Source organism: Mustela erminea, chromosome 6, assembly GCF_009829155.1.
Source record: "Mustela erminea isolate mMusErm1 chromosome 6, mMusErm1.Pri, whole genome shotgun sequence".
NCBI lineage: Eukaryota > Metazoa > Chordata > Mammalia > Carnivora > Mustelidae > Mustela > Mustela erminea.
The window spans coordinates 73,233,451-73,247,209 of record NC_045619.1 but is presented as its reverse complement, the minus strand read 5'-3'; the positions used below and the strand labels follow the sequence as shown (position 1 = coordinate 73,247,209).

At 38.9% G+C, this 13,759-nt stretch overlaps 1 protein-coding gene across 12 annotated transcripts in view; it reads right to left on the bottom strand.

Annotated features, from left to right (window-relative positions):
* BICD1 (BICD cargo adaptor 1) overlaps positions 1-13,759 on the bottom strand; it is a 221,608-nt gene that overhangs the window by 101,768 nt on the left and 106,081 nt on the right. The gene's annotated exons all lie outside the window — the stretch shown is intronic.

Here is a 13,759-nt window from a genome sequence, read left to right as displayed (position 1 = left end):
GGGACTCAATTCCAGGACCCCAGGATCATGACACAAGCAGACACCTAACCAACTGAGCCACTCAGGTGCCCCAAGTCTTGTATTTTTTTTTTTTTTAAGATTTTTAAAATTTGATACAGAGAGAGAATGAAGTGGTGGGTATGGCAGGAGGAGCAGAGGGAGAAGGAGAAGCAGACCACACTAAGTAGGGAGCCCAGTACAGAGCTCAATCCCAGGACCCTGAGATCATGACCTGAGCTGAAGGCAGGTACTTAACCCACTGAGCCACCCAGGCGCCCCAGTATTGTATTTTTAATATTTAAAGTAAAAACACTGAGTCTCTTAACAAAATTATAAACCCTTAACTGAAGGACTGAAGCTAATTTTAAAAGCTTGTCAATCATGTCTTAAAGAACTATGTCAAATCATAAAAATTGTGTATTGTAGAAAACATTAATAACATTAAATATGCTTCTTTATCTTGACTTGAAAATTACTAACAATTCATTCATTTCTTTTATTCTCCAACATTATAAAAATATTCTGGGTTTTGTTGTTGTTATTTTTTTAAACCTGTAATGTATTCTGATTCTCCCAGTTTTAACTGTTTATAATAAACTTAAATCAAAATTATAGAAAAGAAGGGGCACCTGGCTGGCTTAGTGGATGTGAGAACATCCACTGTGACAGCACTCAGAGCATGTGACTCTTGATCTCAGGGTCATGAGTTCAAACCCCATGTTGGGTGTGGAGCTTACTTAAAAAAAAAAAAAAGTATATAGAAGGATAATCTAAAAGAGGGGCACCATGCTATAAACGGTATGTAGACATTTAAGCATTTCAGGGGAGATTTTTAACTTAAACTCACATTGTTCTATACACCAAACTGAATCTCACATAGACTAAAGCATTAGTAAATGCTTTAGGTAAAAACCTGGGGAGCCTGGGTCGCTCAGTTGGTTAAGTGTCTGCCTTTGGCTCAGGTTAGGATCTCAGGGTCCTGGGATGGCGTCCCACACTGGGCTCCCTGCTCGGAGGGAAGGGAGTCTGCTTCTCCCGCTGCCTCTGCCCCCAACATGTGCTCATTCTCTCAGTCTCTCTCAAATAAATAAGTAAAATCTTTTAAAAAATAAATAAAAGTAAAAATAAAACCATCAAAACTGATATAAATGAGCGTTAAAGTTTCATAGTTTTGAGAAGGTGAATGGAAAAAAGAGGGAAAAACATTCTGTGCTTAAAATTACTAAGAGGAATCTCATAGGAGTATAAGCAGAAGATTTAAAAACAGAACTGCCAAAACTTCAGCAGGTCAAAAGTAAAATAAAATCAAAAGGCAAATAACAAACTGGAAGAAAGACTCAGTAATGATTAAAAAAATCAACTCCAAGCAGAGGGGAGGACTGATGAGATAGGTGAGGGGGATCCAGAGCACACTCCCCATGATGAGCACTGAGTAATGTATGGAAGTGTTGAATCACTGTACTGTACACCTGAAACTAATATAACACTATGTTAACTATTCTGGAATTAAAATAAAAATAAATAAATATGAAAAAAAGAAAAATCAATTTCTTGAAACAGATACATATGTAATAGAAACACTAAAACCTAATAAATAGATGTGCAAAACCTTAAGGAACATAAATTATTTCTTAATTAATAAATGGATTTATTCATTATTTATTCTACAATTTAATGAAAGTGGTCAATTTCTCACTCATCTATCTGTTCTTTTTTCTGTGTCTGCTATATGCCTAACTCTATGCTAGGATACAGAGATGAGCAAGATAAATCATGTCTCTACCATCAATGACCTTATAAATTACAACTGAAATGTCACTGTGCACATAGCAAATAAACAACCTGAAAGAGTTAGAGCTTAATGCTTGCCAGGGCTCAGTGAAATGGGAATTCTTTTCTATTACGATGAGAGCATCAATTGCTTTAATCAATTAAGAAAGCAATACAGCTACACATATGATCTTTATATTTTTAATAAAGATTTTATTTATTTACTTGACAGAGGGAGAGAGCATAAGCAGGAGGAGCAGCAGACAGAGGGGGAGGGAGAAGCAGGCTCCCTACTTAGCAAGGAGCCCAATGTGGGGCTTGATCCCAGGACCCCAAGATCACGACCCCAACCGAAGGCAGCCGCTTAACTGACTGAACCACCCAGGCGCCCCTATACATATGATCTTAAAACAAAACAAAACAAAACAAAAAAAACCCCACACATTGTATCATTTGATGTTATAATTCTACTTCTGGAATGCTTTTCTAGAGAAATAATCCTAAATATATTTTTTAAAGATATTTGAACAACAATGAAATAATAAAATGGCTCACTCCAACTCAGTGTTAACCATGTGCAGGTGCTATTCCAAGTGTGTCACATGTAAGGATTCATTTAATCCTCACAACAGCCCAGGAGCTAAGTGTTACTCTTAGCTCCATTTAACAGATAACAATATTGAGCCCCCAAGAGACCGTCTCACTCGCCTAACATGACTCTGCTCATATGTGCAGAACCAATGTTAAAAGGCAGCAACTATGCAGGAAAAAATACTTGCAAAATCTGCACCTAGCTCTAAAAACGAAACCCAAAGCTTCTAACTTCATTTATTTACAAAGTTTTAAATAATACACTTTTCAGGGTTTTTTCCTAATACAATTTTCCTTTTATACATCTGCTTTATCCAACATGAACTATTATTATGCTGGGCTTCAATAAAATTTTCCCAGCAACTCAGTTTTTGAATTTTTTTTTTTTAAAGATTTGTTTCTTTGACAGAGAGACTGAGACACAGTAAGAGAAGGAACACAAACAGGGAGAACAGCAGAGAGAGAGGGAGAAGCAGGCTTCCTGCGGAGCAGAGAGCCCGATGTGGGGCTCAATCCCAGGACCCTGGGATCATGACCTGAGCGGAAGGCAGACACTTAAGGACTGAGCCACCCAGCTGCCCAGCAACTCAGTTTTTTTTTTTTTTTTAAAAGATTAAGATGCCCAGGCCTATTTGCCCAAGAATAAGGGTAAGTAGGAAGGTTTTTAGCCTATGATTTGGTGAAATATGTCAGGAAAAGTCTGTTTCCAGAAGCAGTTTGACCAGAGGCCTAAGAATCTAGTTGGACTTCATAAGGGCTCTTGTTGAGCTCAACCTTCACAATTATATTAAATACATTATTCAACCTCCATCATACCCTCTAGGTATTTCAGAGAGAGGTACAACTCATGGATTGTTAATAGAGAACTGATCAATTTCAAGGTTATCTAAGATATTTGTTACAATAAACAAAGAAGAACCTGGCAGTAAGTCTTTAATAATACTTCTCTGGAGAACCAAGTAGTAGCCCCTGGATGTTTCCCAGAGGGCACTGATCAGGCTGTGTACTACTGAGAAGATGTCAGGCAGGTGTTTTCTGCTTTAATTCAGGCAACTGTCCTGAGCAGCCCAGAGAGAGAAAAGTGCCTTCCAGTACTGTACGTAATTATATATTTATTTTATCCCTGCAAACAGTCTCTTCGAGGTACACATTGCATTGCATATGCTGGGTATGTTCAGTAGTGTTTGGCACAGCATTTGCACAGAGTCCTTAACAGAATGGTCATTTATGAAGAAGTTTTGCAGCACAGAGGATTTTTTTTATTTGACAGAGAGAGAGAGATCACAATTAGGCAGAGAGGCAGGTAGAGGAGGGTGGGGGAAGCAGGCTCCCCACTGAGCAGAGAGCCCGATGTGGGGCTCGATCCCAGGACCCTGAGACCATGACCTGAGCTGAAGGCAGAGGCTTAATCCTCTGAGCCACCCAGGAGCCCCTTTGCAGCACATTAAAATACAACACAGAATTCCCATTTCTCTTTTCATTTCATTTTCATCTCTCTCTTTGCCATAGAGTGTGAAAACCGTGGTTACATATGACTATCTGCACGTACACATCGAAAGCATTTGCCAACTCAATAGTATTTCTCTCAGTCTGAAGCTTACTGGTGGATTTGCCCATCACAATAAGAGTTAGGTAATAACACTGTCTGACCTTGGAGTGACTCATTGCCCTTCTCTGCTGACTAGCCCCAGCAGAAAGGGTGATGCAGAGTAAATGGATGGGTGAATACACCACAGTAAATGGGCATCACCAACTCTACTCTTTTGACTCCTATTATTTTTGACATGTCTTATGTTTTCTAATGACAAGTGCCCTTAATAGATTAAAATATAATCTATAAATACATAATCTATAAAATATATAATCTATAAAATATATCTATATTTATAGATATAAAATATATCTACAAAATATCTATAATCTATAAAATATAATCTATAAAGAAATAATTACTAGCAAAAGTTACATATTTATCATCTTCTGTTCTTTCTTTTATCATTTCTTAGTGATGCATTTCCTATTGGACGGTATCACCCATGTTGTTGGCTGAATAATAACCCCCAAAGATATCCAAGTTTTAATGCCTGGAACCTGCGAATGTTACCTTATATAGTAACAGAGACTTGGCAGATGTGATTAGGTTAAGGATTTTGAGATGGAAAGATTATCCTGGCTTATCCAGGTAGACCCTAAATGTAATCACAGTGTCTTCATAGGAGGGAGGCAGAGGAAGATTTGACAAAGAAGAAGGCACTATGACACTGAAGCGAGACGCTAAAATGCTGACTTTGATAGGTGGAAGACAGGGTCCTGAGCCAATGTATGCGTGGAATGCAGTTCTAGAATCCGGGAAAGGGTGGAAGCTAAGAGAGGGAACCGACACTCCTCCAGCACCTTCAGAGAGACTGTGGCTCTGTCCACACTTTGACTATAGCCCAGTAACCTACAGACTTCTGGGCTTCAGAAACTAAAGACCTATTCTCTAGCCACAGAATTTGAAGTACTTTGTTACAGCAGCCCTAGAAACTTAATGCAGCCCAAGAGGGGTTGTGGATGTGAAAAAAGTCTTAGATATTACATTGCTTTGTGATCCCCTCAAGCTCAACCCTACTCTATAAAACCTTACTCCTCAGTATTTAATTTTGTGGTAATTAGAAAATTGGCTAGAAAATTTGGCTACTCTGTACAGGTAGCCAAATCTCTACCTTGTTTAAAAACAATTGTGGGGTTATAGTGTGTGTCAAATCCCATATTTCCATGAGGAAATATATTTTGATATTCTAAATTTCTTCAATGTAATGCAGGTAGTGAGGATTTTTATATTGTGGTATTCTCAGAAGAGATGTTTAATTACAATTCTGTCTCTTGAAAGATCGCTTTAATGAAACCAAAACTCTATCAGAGAACTATTTCTAAATCCAAGTACTTTTAATTTATTGTTGAAAAAGTAAGTGATTATGAGAAAGCTAGTTAAGAAGGTAATCAACATGTAAGCCTTTCTTATGGGATACATAGTATTCTACTCTAACTCAAATTGCAAGTTAAAGTTTGGGTCTATTAATACATTTAGTATTATTTGGTTTATAACATTTTAAAAATTTTTTATTTATTTATTTGAGAGAGAGAGAGAGTGTGTGTGAGAGAAAGAGAGCACAAGCAGGAGGAGGGGCAGAGGCAGAGGGAGAAGCAGACACCCCACTGAGAAGGGAGCTCAACTCAGAACTCCATCCCAGGACCAGAGCTGAAATCAGGCACTTAACCGACTAAGCCACCCAGGCATCTCTACAACATTTAGTTTTTAAAATATATTTTGGTGGGTGAGGGGGTGGCATCTGGGTGGTTCAGTGGCTCTGCCTTCGGCTCAGGTCATGATCCCAGGGTCCTGGGATCGAGCCCCACATTGGGCTCTCTGCTTGGCGGGGAGCCTGCTTCCCCATCTCTCTCTCTGCCCAACTCTTCTGCCTACTTGTGATCTCTGTCTGTCAAATAAATAAATAAAATCTTTAAAAAAATCATTAAAAAAATATTGGGGGTACCTGGGTGGCTCAGTCAGTTGAACATCTGACTCTTGATTTCAGCTCAGGTAGTAATCTCAGGCTCACGAGATCAAGCCCCACATCATGCTCCGTGCTCAGTGTGGGGGTCTGCTGGAGAGTCTCTCTCCCTCCTTCTCCCCCTGCCCCTCCCCACCACGCACACAGTTGTGTGAGCACTCTCTCTAAAACAGATAAGTAAGTCTTTAAAAAATACATATGTATATATATTTGATTAAGCATTAAAAAGTATAATTCAAAATATATACATCAAAATTCATTATATCCCTAAATTCACTCATTTCTTTGCCCTCTCTGCCTTGCTCAAGTATAAGTTTCCTCTAACCTTCAAGAAATTAAGTTCTGAGTAGATTCAGGTATTCTTGATTGTTAGATTAAGCTATAAATTCCCTTAGGAGAATTAAAAGCCTGAGCAGAATCTTAATCAGGCTAGACCTGCCAACCAGGATGTTCTTTGGAAATAGAGGTCAAGATATATAAAAAAAAAAGATTAAAATTGTCCACTAAGCACTCCAGCTGAAATGCTGATTGTGCATTACTTCTTCTACCGAGTCTGCACAGAGAGCAAAACCTGAGCTTGGGGTGAGAGTAAAGTTTGAAACTGAATCAGGCTATTTTTAGTCCAAGAATCAATGTGTAGAAAAGGGACTGTGTGCATATCTTTCTTCTTACATTCCAAGAGGCAGAAAGCTGGTATTTTGACTATTCCAAAGATATGAAAAGGAAGGGGAGAAGGCAAGGCATGAGAAGGGGAGAAGAAAGGGAGGGAAGGGGAGAGGAAAGAAATATATATACATATATATAATAAACATACTGATTTTACATTAGAAAAGCAGGCTGCCTTTTACTGTTTATTATTATTATTATTATTATTAAGATTTTATTTACTTATTTGACAGAGAAAGATCACAAGTAGGCAGAGAGGCAGGCAGAGAGAGAGAGGAGGAAGCAGGCTCTCTGCCAAGCAGAGAGCCCAAAGCGGGACTTGATCCCAGGACCCTGAGATCATGACCTGGGCCGAAAGCTGAGGCTTAACCCACTGAGCCACCCAGGTGCCCTACTGCTTATTATTTTTAAATGATGAATGATAATTAATAAAAACTTAATTACCTTTAAAAAAGTAGACTATGCAGGATTACTTTAAAAATAGACTTTCTTTAAAACTTGTCAGTTTCTGAGTTTCTATCTCTACAGGATGTTCTGAGCAATGCTCTCTCACCATTTCTAACTTTGGCTTGACCTTCCCTGCAGTTTCCCATTTAATTCCCCATTTGGCACTGGTTTAATGACTGGCTATCACACAGGAAACTGATGCAACTATCATCTCAGGCCAGAAGTTAATGCCCCTTCACACTGTCTAATGCAGAAACGAAGGCATCACAAAGAAGGTACTATTTTGAAGCTGTGTCCAAATGAGGTCCAACATCTGGATATTTGGGATTATAAAGATGTTGTACCTTATCACCTCTCTAATCTCAAAAAAGCTAATAATATTTTTGTGTTAAGATCAACTGACATCATTTTCAGAGCTACTCAAAAGCTGTTATATTATTTCTCATTGACAAACATAATAATCCAACATCTGAAATCATGGAAAAAACATTTCCAGTCCTCAAAAAGAGAAATTAAGTGTATATGCTCCTTACGATAAGGCATGCATTTGAGTTGATATCCACGGACTGAGCATATGGAGTCACAGCAGGCATCATATCAGTTTTACAGATGTGTGTAGTGCACTCCTTACCTCGATGTAATGGAAACCTGACTCTCCCTGGGGACACTGTTTCCCCGGCAACCCTCTCAAGTGTTGGCCTGGAGGTGGAATGGGTGCCCCTTTTGCTCCACATGGCTGCTTCCAGAGCAGTCTCCCTCCCACTTCCCCTGAAATTCCTCTGCTTCAAACCTCAAGTCATTAGGAGATTTTCTGCTTGAGCTGATAAATATACATTTTGGGGGGACACAAATAACAGTAGCTTTCACTGGGACAAGGGAGCGGCAGCAGGGTAGCATTAAACCCTCCATACTGTCCATTACCAGCACGGGCACTGTCAGCTCTCACACACCAACACATTCTCTTCCTCATTTCTCCAAGACTTCAGCTCCAGGCTTACCACCAGTATCTCTAGAAGTTCTGGTCTAGTCTTAATTCCTGGCATTCTCAATATGTACACAGATGATCTTGATTCCTGGAATTCCTCTTCCTGAGGGATGTCCTCCTCCTGCTTCAGCCCGTCCTACCTTAGTGACTCACTCCCAGGTGATTATTTCACTACTTCTCTCTCCTCAAAACATAACACCTCCCCCATCTTTCTTCTCAGCTACTGGCCTTGCTTCCTGCTTCAGTGAGGAAAATGAAGCAGCCTGCAGAGGACTTGGAAAGACTCTCTCTGCTCACACCTAACAAAGTACCTACGTCTACATCCACATACTCTGCTTTTCCAGGTATTGCCAAAGATGAAACTTCCTTGCTCCTTTTTTTTTTTTTTCCTTTGAGAGAGAGAGAATGGGGGGTAGGGGCCACACAGGTTGTGAGAGCGCCAGGAGAAGGAGAGAAAGAATCTTAAGCAGACTCCACACCCTGTGCAGAGCCTGATGTGGGGCTCGATCTCACGACTCCAAGATCATGACCTGAGCCAAAATCAAGAGTCAGATGCTTAACAAACTGAGCCATCCAGGTGCCCCCAAATCAGCATTTTTTTTTAGTAGGTTCCACACTCAGCCTGGAGCCCCACACAGGGCTTGAACTCACAACCCTGATAGGATCAAGACTTGAGCTGAAATCAAGAGGGAACCGACTGAGACACCCAGGCATCCTATTCCTTGCTCCTTTTTAAAGGCAATCCCTCCATTTTTTGGTACCAGGTCCCATTGTTCTCTCTTTCAATCAAGGAAATCAATTGTTCTAAGCATTCTCCCCTTTTCCTCTTAAATCATTAAACTTTCCCTCCCTGCTAGGTCACCCATCAGCAATCAGTACTCACATACACTGTTACATTATTATTTCTTTCACATTAAAAAATAATAAAAGAATAAAAACCAACAACTTTCTCTTGAGTTCATTTTGTCCCCTAGCTCCAGCTACCTGCTCATTTCTTTGGTCTTCTTTGCAAATAAACTAAAAAAAAAAAAAAAAAAAAAAAAATTGTCTCTATTCTCTGTCTTCAACTCCTCTCCATCCAGTCTCTCTTAAACTACTCCAAATCAGACTTCTGTTTCCACCACTCCATGGAAACCTCTCTCACTGAGGTGACTGATGCTAAACCCAAAAGTCTATTTAGTTTCCTCACTGTTTGACCTGTTAGCAGCATTTGCACTGTTGATAACCTCCTTCAGAGATAGCACTTTCCTCATTTGTCTTCCAGGAACCATTCTCTCTTTATTTCCTTTCCACCCCACTAGGATGTTTAGTCTTCTGTGCTAGTTTCCTTTCTTGTCCCCAATTTCACGGAGGTAGTCTAGGACTCAGTTCTTGGTCCTCCACCTTTTCTATCTATACTCTGGTCTTGACGACATCTCTGATATTCCTTAAATAACGTACATCTGCTGAGAAATCCACACGTTATATTTCTATCCCTAAATCTCTCTCCCGAACTCTAAGCCTTCATGTCTAAGAACCCATCCATATTTTACACTTGGAGGTCTAATCAAAATTTAAAATTCAACACATCCAAAACTTACGTTCTGATCCTCCCTCCTAAAACTTGCTTCACCTGACACTTTCCCCATCTCAGCTGACGATAATTCCATTTTTCAATGGGTCAAGCTAAAACCTTAGACTGGAGTCATCCTTTCTCCTCCTCATTTCTTTGTCTCTACATCCAACCCTTTAAAAAGGCATGTTGGCTCCACTCTCAAAATACATTCATGGGCACCTGGGTGGCTCAGATGGTTAAGCCTCTGCTTTTGGCTCAGGTCATGATCCCAGGGTTCTGGGATTGAGTCCTGCATTGGGAGGGGAGGGGGGGGGGTCCCTGCTCAGCGGGGAGCCTGCTTCTCCCTCTCCCTCTGCTGCTCTCCCTGCTTGTGCTCTCTCTCTCTGTCAAATAAATACATAAAAATTTTAAAAGAAAAAAATTCATTCATAATTTATGACCTCTTTTTACCACCTTCACCTATCATTCTGGCCAAAACCACCATCTCCTCAAATCTGGATGACTGCAAAAATTTCCTACGCTTATCCTTACCTCATTAAAGTCATGTCACTCTTTTGCTCAATATTTTCCAGTAACTCCATTTCACTCAAAGCAAAAGCCAAAATCCTTTCAAAGATCTGTAAGATCCTACAAGATTTGGCTTCCTGTTAGCTCTATGACTTCATCATGACAGTGTGGTACTGGTAAAGGGACAGGCACATAAATCAGCAGAACAGAATAGAGAGTGTAGAAATACACCCAAACAAATATAGCCAATTGATTTCAACAGAGGTGCAAAGGCAACTCAATGGAATGCAGTCTTTTTAACAAATAGTGATGAACAATCAGACATTTATATGTAAAAAAAAATAATAAACCTCATCTTAAACTTCATACCTCAAAATTTAACTCAAAGGGAACACAGAGCTAAATTTAAATCTATAAAGCTTTAAAACGAAAATATAGGAAAAAATCTTCATGACATGGGGATAGAAAAGTATTCTTAAATCTGATATTAAAAGCATGACACATAAAATGTGTTGTTATTATTGAGGTAAAATTGACACATGATATTATATTAGCTTCAGGTATCATGATATTATATTAGTTTCAGGTATATAATATAATGATTCAATATTTGCATGCACTGCAAAATGATCACAATAAGTATATAATATATAATAAATATAGTTAGCATCTGTCACCATATAGAGTTATAGAATTTTTTGCATATGCTGAGTATTTTTAAGATCTACTCTCTTAGTGCGGTGCCTGGGTGGCTCAGTCGTTAAGCATCTGCCTTCGGCTCAGGTCGTGATCCCAGGGTCCTCAGATCGATCCCCATATCGGGCTCTCCGCTCCGCAGGAAGCTTGCTTCTCCCTCTCCCACTCCCCCTGTTTGTGTTCTCTCTCTCTCTCTCTGTGTCAGATAAATAAATAAAATCTTTAAAAAAAGCTCTACTCTCTTAGCAACATTCAACTATGCAATACAGTATTAACTATAGTTGTCATGCTCTACATTACATCTTCATGACTTATATTTTTTCTAACTGGAAGTTTGTAGCTTTTGACCCCCTTAACTCATTCCAGCCTTTCCCCAACTCTCTAATTTCTTTTTGACACATTAGACTTTATCAAAATGAAAAGTGTTGTACTCTGCAAAAGACACTTTAAAGAGAAAGAAAAGACAAGCCGAATACTAGGACAAAACATTTGCAAATCACTTATCTTACAAAGGTCTTGTAGCCAGAATATATAAAGAATTCTCAAAACGTACCTATGAAAAGAAATAATACAACTAATAAAGTGGAAAAAAACCTCAAACAAAGTTCATCAAGGAAAATATATGGAAGGCAAATAAACACATGAAAGGATGTTCAAAATTGTTAGCCATTACACAAACAAAACCATGATGAGATACTACTACACGCCTGTCAGAATGGCTAAAATTAAAAATACTGATAATGTCATGTGTTGGAAAGCATGAAGGGAAATTAGAACTTTTACACATTGCTAGAAGAAAGGCAAAATGGTATGGCCATTCTGAAAAAGTTAAACCCACATATACCATCTGACTAAGAATTCCCACTCTCCTAGTATTTGTCCCAGAGAAATGAAAACTTACGTTCACACAAAAATACAAATACACATGAATGTACATAACAGCTCTGTTTATAGCTGCCAAAATCTGAAAATGAACCAAATGTTCTTCAACAGGTGAACTGATAAAAAACAACAACTATAGCACATCCCACACAGTAGAAACCTATTCCTTAACAAAAAGGAAGACTTATTGATATATGTAAAAACTTAGATGAATCTCATAGGCATTATGCTGAGAGAAAAGACCTAACCTCAAAAGGTTATATGCTGTTTGATTCCATTTACATGACGTTCCTGAAAAAGTAAAACTACAGTGATTGAGAATAGTTGATTGGTTATCAGAAATTGAGTGGGGGAGGGTATGCCTACAAAGGAGTAGCACAGCACAGGGGAGGTTCTGGGGTGATGAAGCTGTTCTGCATCTTGATCGTGGCTGTGGTTACATGAATCTATTTGTTAAAATTCATAGGACTGCAGATCTACCTCTACCCCCCCAAATTCTATAAGCTTATAATTTTCAACTAGTCCTACAAACAAGCCCACTTATGTAACTTGTTTTTCCCAAAGGCATCATCAAATCCCCATGATTCAAAGGTGAATTGTCTGTATATCATTAAACTCTTGCTTTCAAATTCCTGATGATGTTAATTAGGGATATTTGTTTATAGTACCTTAACAAGTGTTGGAAAGAACTTTTCCTCCAAAAGAAATATAGCTCTCTCAAGTGGAATTAATAAACCAACAGCAGGCACTAACATAATTAAGAGCAGGGGCTCCAGAGTCAGATTTTCAAGCCAGCTTGACTACTTGCTAGACAAGCTGTTCAGCCTCTTTGCCTCGCAAGTAGAGCGAGTAAAGATCGAGAGGAAACAGAGAAACAGTGCACGCCTTGTAATTCTGTTGAGAGAATTAAATGAGATGATGAGGTTAAAGTGCTGATATCATGCTTGGAACATGGTAAGCTCTCAAAAATGTTAGCTATGATATTGTTATTAGTTATTTAAACCAATTAAAACACTGTTAATTCTTCACTGGGGCTTGCATCATTCCAAGAGGCATAAGGTCCATTCCCAAAAAGAGTGGAGAGCTGGGGAGAAATTGGGACATGCCAGGAAAACAGATCACTTTCCAGCTATCACCAAGCCATTTACAGAATGGTAAAAATCATCATTCAGTTGTAAGTGTCAAGCTCATTCAGTGATGTGTAAACACAGCTCCCAATGACCAATATCAGAGACTACAAGAAAAGCTTTATTATTTACTGGATGTGTTAATTAAATAGCTTAATCTTGCCCCATGACTTGGATCATCTGTAAGCACATTTGATGTGGTACTCATAACGTAGTGACCCTTTCAAGAACAAGACAGGTGTGAAAGGCTGTGTCACATGGATAGAACACCTAGACAACTCTCCTTTTTCAACCTATTGGATTTAATATATGTGTTGTTTCCTCTTTGGGTGTCAGGAGTCAGGCATTATTCTTGCTATTACTGGAAAGTGCTGAGGCCTTTCCCGATACTCCAATACATCTTTCTAATTTATTTGTCTTGCTATGTGTGAGTAAGTCTGATAACCAAACCTTGAAACAATAAATAGAGCATTTCCTTTTGGTTCTTATAAAGCATTTTCATGAAGATATTTTATCCTTAACAAAATCATGGGGAACAGGACAGGTTATTAATAAAGTTCCTATAATGTTTATATGGGAAATGAAAAGTTTAATCACACAACGGGTAAAATAGTAAAGACATGAACTCAGATTTCTTGGTTTCTTTTTTTTTTTTTTTTAAGATTTTATTTATTTATTTGACAGAGACAGAGACTGTGAGAGAGGAAACACAAGCACGGGGAGTGGGAGAGGGAGAAGCAGGCTTCCCAACAAGTAGGGAGCCCAAAGAGGGGCTGGATCCCAGGACCCTGGGATCATGACCTGAGCAGAAGGCAGACGCTTAACGACTGAGTCACCCAGCCGCCCCTAGATTTCCTGGTTTCTAATTCAACCCTATTACCAAACCATCTGTTTATAAAATAAGCAAATCAATTTTTTAAAGTAGCTGGCTCTCCTTGGAATAAAGTGAATATGTATTTAGTGACTGAGGTCATAACAT